Below are 7901 nucleotides of genomic sequence, written 5' to 3' on the forward strand. Positions count from 1 at the left end.
CATGGATGGAACTGGAGGATATTGTGTTAAGTGAAATAAGTCAGGATGAGAAAGTTAAACACCCATGCTCTCCCTCATCTGTGGAAGCTAAAAAATGTAGATCTCACTGAAGCAGTAAGAAGACAGGATACTAGAGGTTGGGAAGGGTAGGAGGAAGGATTGAGTAGGGAGAGATTTGTTAAAGGATACAAAATTAACCTCCTGATCTCTATACATTGTATGTGTCAAAACATCACTATGTACCCCATGGATATATACAGTTATTATTTGTCAATTAAAAACATAGTAAAAATGTTTTGCATTTTATGGGAATTTACCAAAAAAAGAGGAAAATATCTCTTAGCTTGTTGACTAAGGGTCTCTGAGAAGTTTGGTAATGTGCCCATGGAAGTATTCTTTGTGGGTTGAGCCCTGGTGCTGAGATTAAAAGTCAGGATTCTTTCACATTGTTCCTGTCCCTTTACCGAAACTTACCTGACCAGAGTTCCATCCTTTTCAGCTTATTGTTGCCTCAGATACTAAAGTTGATGTTTATGATTTGATATGAAAATCAAATAACTACAGGGGACAGTCAATTGTAATGAATGTGAGAGGCAGCCAAATGTGAGACATCAGGGAACACTGGAGTCTGGGGCAAACCCGATCTAAAATTGTCTCAATTAAAAATTTAAAAAATTATCAGAGACAAAATATTATCTCGGGGCTCCAAGTGGCTCACAGACCACTTGTAACCTTTGATTTATTTTTCAACTTCTACATTCGGCAGAGGAAAATGCAATTTGCTCATAGCCCCAGTGTTGATAAAGTGGCTGAAGCTACAGTGGTTTGAAAGCCACATTTCTCTACTCCCAGCCCAGGGCTTTTTCTGCTCTGAGGTCTAATTAATTCACACTATTGTGTTAATGATTGACTAAGCCTTTAAGTTACTCTTAGGAAGGTGAAAGTAATGGTAGGAATCTATGCACTGTGGCAGTATGTTGGAGACACTGGCCAGCAGAGGTGCCACGTGGCCCATGCCACATGCATATTCACACCTGCTGCATACGTTCATTTCCCTGGGGGTGGGGAGGTGGGGGTGGGGGAGGAAACATTTTCCACAGAAGTGGCAATGCCCATCACTTCCTGTTTGTTTTCAGGCTTGGGAGGCTTCCTGGACCCCTGCGGCTCCATTCTAGGGGAGCAGCCCATCAGTTCCCTGCAGCTCTCCTCCTCCCCAGGTCACTGGCTTTCCCCAGCACAGGTACAGACCTGGCAGTGAATGCTAACCTAATGCCGTCTTGCTGTATTTCCTTACACTTCCTGCAGGAGGGAAAGAACCATCACACACTTCCTTTGAATTCCATGACCTTTGCAAACACGCGTCTGCTTCTTATTTTGTCCTGTCGCAGAGGAAAACGTGAAAACCCACGTGATAGCAGAGGAAAATGTGAGATTCTAGAAGATTCCCTGGGCTCTGGCTTGGTGGTGCATGCATAAGGAGGACATACAGTGCTTGCAGACAGAGAGCTTGACTACAGCGTTGACTTGTGCAACACACAGGTTTTGGGACGCTTCCCTTTTCCCATCTCAAAAATGGAGAGAAAAGTGATGTAAGAATGCAAACATGATATTAGAAATGATGTAAGGATAAAACCAGAAAATGCAGCTTGAGTGCCCAACACATAGTCAATGCTCAATCAGGAGAAACAGTATTATGCATCAGTCTCAGGGGAAGTTGCACAGGGCTGTACTGTGGCCCATGGGCCAAAGGAAGCAATTTGAATTTCTCTGGAACTCAGTCATGCCCATTTGTTTATATATTGATGCTGCTTCTTGCTGCAATGACAGAGTTGAGAAGTGGATACTGGTACATTATGGATCACAAAACTGATAAAATTTACTATCAATTTTGACCGGGCATGGTGGCTCTCACCTGTAATTCTAGCACTTTGGGAGGCTGAAGTGGGAGGATTGCTTGAGCCTAGGAATTCCAGACCAGTATGGGCAACATAGTGAAACCTCATCTCTACAAAAAGTAAAAAAATTAGCCAGATGTGGTGGCGCACGCCAGTTGTTCCAGCTACTCAGAGGGCTGACGCAGGAGGATTGCCCGAATCAGAAGGTAGAGGCTGTGGTCATGCCACAGCACTCCAGCCTGGGTAACAGAGTGAGACCCCTACTTTAAAAAAAAATTGCTATCTGACCAAAGTGTAATGACCTCTGATGTAGTGGAATCAGACAAAGCTGGGTTCATGTCCTGATGGTTAGGGGGCAGGTTGCTTGCTTCTCTAAGCCTCAGTTTTTCCTTCTCTAATTTGGGAATAATAATGAACTCTTCCTATGGGGATATCATGCAGCATCAGTGAGCTAGCCTGACAGGTGGGAGGGACTTAAATGTTAATTTCCTTTCTCCCCCAAGTCTGCAGCTGCTTGGCCTCCAACTCAGGCCCTCTGAGGTCTTGGTCCCCCTCCAGGGCTCTATAGCAGGCCAGATTAGGGCCAGTTGTCTAGAAGACAGGCCTACCATTTGTAGAGAGGGGGCAGGAAGCCAGTGACTTCTCGCTGTCATTCTGTGAGTAGGTATGCTATTATTCCTATTTTACAGAAAGAGAAACTGAGCTTTAGAGGGTTTAAACTTGTTAGTGGCTGGGATTTGGACGTGGGCCCCTCTGACTCCATACACCACACTCTGTGAAGGACCTCTGCTCTCTGGGCAGGAAAAAGGAAGAGGCTGTCAAAGACTGAAGCCAGAATGAGAAATTCAGTCTATGATGTCAGGGTGGGAAGGGAACTTGTGGACCACAAATGGGTCCAGTCCACTCACTGACAGATGTGAAGACTGAGATCTCAAAGGGTGGAGACTTGCCCAAGGGGAGCCAGAGGCAGAGCAGGGAGGGTTTCTGGCACCCATGTCAGTTCTCTGATTTTAGGCTACTGCCTCTGGGTCCTGCCTAACCCCCAGTCTTGCCTCGCACCAGCCCACCCACTCCCCAACCCTCTGCTCCAGGCAAACTGGGCTCCTCTTGGCGCCTTGTGAGTGCCCTGTCCTCACCGCCATGCCTTTGACAGGTGGAATCCTCTATCCTCATTTCCCCTTGCTTCACCAGGCTGACTCCTGTTCATCCTTTCGGCTCCCTCCCATGTACCACTGCTTCTGGGAAGCCCTCCTGAGGCCCCCAGCCTGGGGTGGGAATGTCCTCCAGGCTGCTGAAGCCCCCAGGCTTCCCTCATTTTGTGTCATGATGATCTGTCACCCCAGCAGGACAGGAGTTCAATGTTTGTTGAATGAATAAATGACTGACTGAATGAAAGATTGATGGATCTCTCAGGGGTGGGAGGAGGAGGTTGTGGTAAGCAAATAAGGATTTATGGAATATGGAACAGTTGTTTTCCTTGTTGCTTGCCATCCCTGCAGTTTCTTCTGCTTGCCTACTTCCTCCCTCCACAGAAGAAGCACTGTAGAGAGAGGAGCTGGTTTTAGCTGGGAGCATTGTCACTGACACTTGTGACACCTTGCACTGTGCCCTCCCCCTCTTGGAATCAGAGTTTCTTCACTGATGAACCCAAGTGAAGGATCAATCATCCACTTGCTAGGGTTCCATTGGCAGAAGATTCAGTAATTTAAATGCCCCCGGCTGGTTTGCCCCTGGCTGATTTCCTCCCCTCTGATTCCCTAATTCCCATCTGAGGAATCAGAGATACTTTTCCAGAGATCTTTGGTAAATTAATTGGTATATGAGAGGTAAACGTCACACTTCCTGGCTTAAGATTGATGCCAAGCTAACATGCTCAGTCAACATGCTGACGCCGAGGACAGGTTAATGATCATTTAGTGAGAGCATATGGAATTCAGTTCTTTGTTTTTGTGATAAATCACTGAGTATGATTGACTCCAAATCCATCCAATTTGCTGCAAAGTCCATATATTTGTCCTTTTTTATGGCTGCATAATATTCCATTGTGTATATGTACCACATGTTCTCACTCATAAGGTGACCTTGAACAATTATAATGCTATAAGAAAGCAACTGGCAGTAGCGGAAAACTGTCAGGGGAAGGGAGGTTGGGACTGGCAGTTGGGGAAAACTGCTAGGGAAGGGAGGGGCATACCTCATCAACAAGGGTGCCTGCATGATCATTGTTTGTATACCTAACGCTGAATTATACCCTACATCTTTATAATAAATAAATGAATTTTTAAAAAATAAACAAGACTGGGTAACATAAAAAAATTTTAAAAAGACCACTTAGCTGACTCAGCAGCTCTGACAGCGTCAGTCTGAAGGCTGAAACTTATGGCTAGGACTAGGCAGACTGGGAAAAGTTTCCAAGGGGTATTTCCACTTTAATAAGTTAATGCTGTGTGATCTAGGGTAACTTACTTGTCCTCTCTGTGACACAGTTTCCTTCTCTGTCAGATAGAGATATTGATAGTGTCATCATGAGAGTTAAATTAGTTGCAATTTGTAAAATTATCAAAACAATCTCTGGAATTTAGCAAGCTCTCTAATAGGTTTTTGTTTTGTTTTGTTTAAAATTCAGAGTCTTACTCTGTTGCCCAGACTGCTGGAGTGCAGTGGCACAATCACCTCCTGGACTCGGACAGTCCTCCTCCTCAACCTCCCGAGTAGCTGGGATACACACCACTGTGGCTGACTAGATTTTTTATTTTTCTCTAGAGATGAGTGAGGTTTCACTGTGTTGCCTAGGCTGATCTCAAACTTCTGGGCTCAAGCGATCCTCCCACTTGGGCCTCAGAAGTGCTGGGATTACAGGCATAAGTCACCACACTCTGCCCCTTAAAATAGTTTTAAATCAATATGCTTTTTGCTGAGGGTAATCATAGTTGTCTTCTGTATAAGATTTAGAATATATGGCCTGAGAGAGTAGGAGCTTTGTCTGCTTTGTTTGTTGTGGAGTGCCCTCTGGTTAGGGCAATTCTTGCACTTAGTGGCCTATGGATATGTGCTAGTTTGAATGAATGCGTGTAACCACGATGTTGATAGCAGATTCTATGTAAGCTCTATTTCAAAAATATTAAGAGGCTTTTCATGCAGACATGTTGGACAAGCATCTTAAGTCCTAAAAGAGATGTATTCGGGAAAACAATGGCATTTGTGTATAATAACAGTTTTATAGTGCCTACTAAGTTCCAGGCACCTTAAACAAATTGACCCATTTAATCCTCACAACACTCTATGATTATCTCTATTTCACAGATGTGGCAACTCAGTCGCAGAAGGTTGAGTCTCTTGCCCAAGGTCACACAGCAGGAAAGTTGATGAAGCTAGAATTTGACCTGCAATATTCTGACTCCAGAGACCATGCTTTTAACCACTATGCTATACTCTCTTTCAAGACAGGCTGGGGAAACTGTGGCTACAAACAAGCAAAAACAACAAAGAACAACCAAATAAACATCATCCTTCACGAAAAATAACCTAAAGGGAAATGCTGAAAAGCTACAAAATCCCTCTTGTCTCAGGAAAATGTAATCTCAGAACACTAGGAAAGGCCCCTCCCCGTCTGGTCCTCAGTTTCCCCATCTGGAATGTGGGAGACAGCCTCTGCTGTCCTTTCCCAGTTGAGGTCCTGAGTTTCTGCGCAGATCCTCAACTTCTGACTGCAGAGCCTGGAGAAACCATGAGATTCAGGTCCCAGGGGCTGAAATGTTGCTCATTTCCCAGCAAAATCTGCCTCCCATAGGCTTATCAATGTGCAGAGCAAAACGGAAACCAGAAAGACTGAACACTTTTATCAAAGGAGCAACCCTGGGAGAAGCCGGGAGGCTGCGAAGCCTTGGGAAGGCAAATCAAAGGCAAACTTGGTGGAAGCACTTTGTGAAGCAAAAGGAAAATCTCATCATGTTTGCAGCAGTGTGATCGACTCAGAAGGTAATTTACTTGGAACAGAGCGAGGCTGTGTCTGCACATGTCTCCATGCTGAAACGGCAGACCCAGAAGGAAAGCCTGACAAACACCCAGAAAGTCTACTTGTCAGCTAATTGGAATAAAAACATTGTTTTTCCCTTACCTCTTGAATTATTTGGGTGCTTCCGGAACGAGACTGCATCCTCAAGTTTTATGTGAAAAAGCAACCATGAAGAGAGGTTTATTCTTTATTATTTCTTTTTATCCTTTTATGTATGTATGCATGTATCTCTATCTATCTATCTATCATCTATCTACTATTTATCTGGCTATCTATACTAGATATATTGGATCCTATCTATTTATCTGAGTATATATTAGATTCCATCCGCCTATCTTCTGAGTATAAATTAGATATATATTAGAGTCCATGTACCATCTATATCTATCTATCTATTGAATCTAATATGTACATTTAATGGGATATAAGAGAATCTAATATGTATCAGAAATAGATAATCGAATGTGTCAGGCACTGTGCAAGACTCCAAGGGTCTAATGATGTACAAGACAGACATGATAAGACAAAGACAATCTGGCCTCACAGAACCTGTCATTTAGGTGATTACAACCCACCTGCTGAGCTGGGAACACTTGGTGGCATGACTGTAGGGTCAAGAGGAGGTCCCAAATCATCCTAAAGGGTGGGGAGAATAGAAGTAGTCAGGGAAGGAGCACTGGAGGGAGACACTGTCATACAAACAGCAGTGGACTAAAATCTAGCATCAACGTTTGAACTTTTGGTCACTCTCTCTTAAGGTGATCATGAGAATGTCACTTCCCTCTAGGGACCTGAGTGTCTGCATGCATTCAATCAGCTCAGCACATCTCTAAGTATGCTCCATAAAACATTTGTCCTTCAAAGCCCTCTGTGAAAGGAGGGTCCCCCAGCCACCCAGCATGAGAAACCCACTTGAGATCTTCCTCTACTGAGAATGCATGCCGCAGTTTAAGGCAGAATAAAGGCTCTAAAAAACCCTCTAGTAAGACAATAATAATAATGAGATGAACTCTAGTTCCAAAATGTCATTAATAATACATGCTTTTAAAGTAGGATCTCGGTGCTTTAGGATTTCACAGGATGCTTTTTGAAAAATATAGAAAAAATAATTATTAAACACACCTTACATGAGCACCTTCCTGTAACTTTTGCAAGCATGTTTATAATGTCCTGTTGATACCCATAAAAAGTCTGAGAAAGGGAAAGGACAGCTCTTCCCACCCTCTCACCCCTCTCCCCTCCCTCCCCGGAACAAGTTTTGGAGTGCCCACCTGTACCAGAATTTAACAATAATAAAATGTGAGTAAATTGAGGTCTAGAGAAAAGAAGTGGGTTGCCGTAGGCAAAGCGGGAGTTAGGGCCCGGGATGGGCAGCCCAGGGCAAAACCTGAGAAACAACAGGTCAAGGCCAGTGGCTGCACAGCAGTGACGTCTGTGTTGTCACCTCCTCACTGAAGCCATCCTTGGCTCTCTCCCACTTAGAGTTAACCACCGACCTCTTAGTATTTTTATTTTATGCTCCTATCAAGGAGCAAAAACTAAAACCCTCCAGAGATCAGGGAGGCAGCATAAATGAGCCCAGCAGACCAGGCACAGGAAATAGGGAATAGTGGGGGGCTGAAGCCAAGTGAATTGAGGGGTGAGTAGGGGGTAGCCATTATTCAACACCAGCTGATGGTTGCCCTATGGCAATCCAGACCTGGTGTTGCCAGATCTTCTGATTCTTTTGTGGGGAATTTGAAATATAGATTTTTTTATGTGACCCTTCCAGCTGATTCTTAGCCAAAAGTTCGAGTTTTAGGAGGACCTCAAAATACACTAATGGGCTGAATTTGATTCCGAGGGCAGTGGTTAGAAAGAAATCCCCCCGATGAGCCAGGCTTGGTGGTTCAGCCTGTAATCACAGCACTTTGGGAAGCTGAGGTGAATGGATTGCCTGAGCCCGCGGGTTCGAGACCCGCCTGGCAACTTGGCGAGACCGCATCTCTACA

Source organism: Carlito syrichta, unplaced genomic scaffold, assembly GCF_000164805.1.
Source record: "Carlito syrichta isolate Samal-C Ts95f unplaced genomic scaffold, Tarsius_syrichta-2.0.1 Scaffold306949, whole genome shotgun sequence".
Taxonomy (NCBI): domain Eukaryota; kingdom Metazoa; phylum Chordata; class Mammalia; order Primates; family Tarsiidae; genus Carlito; species Carlito syrichta.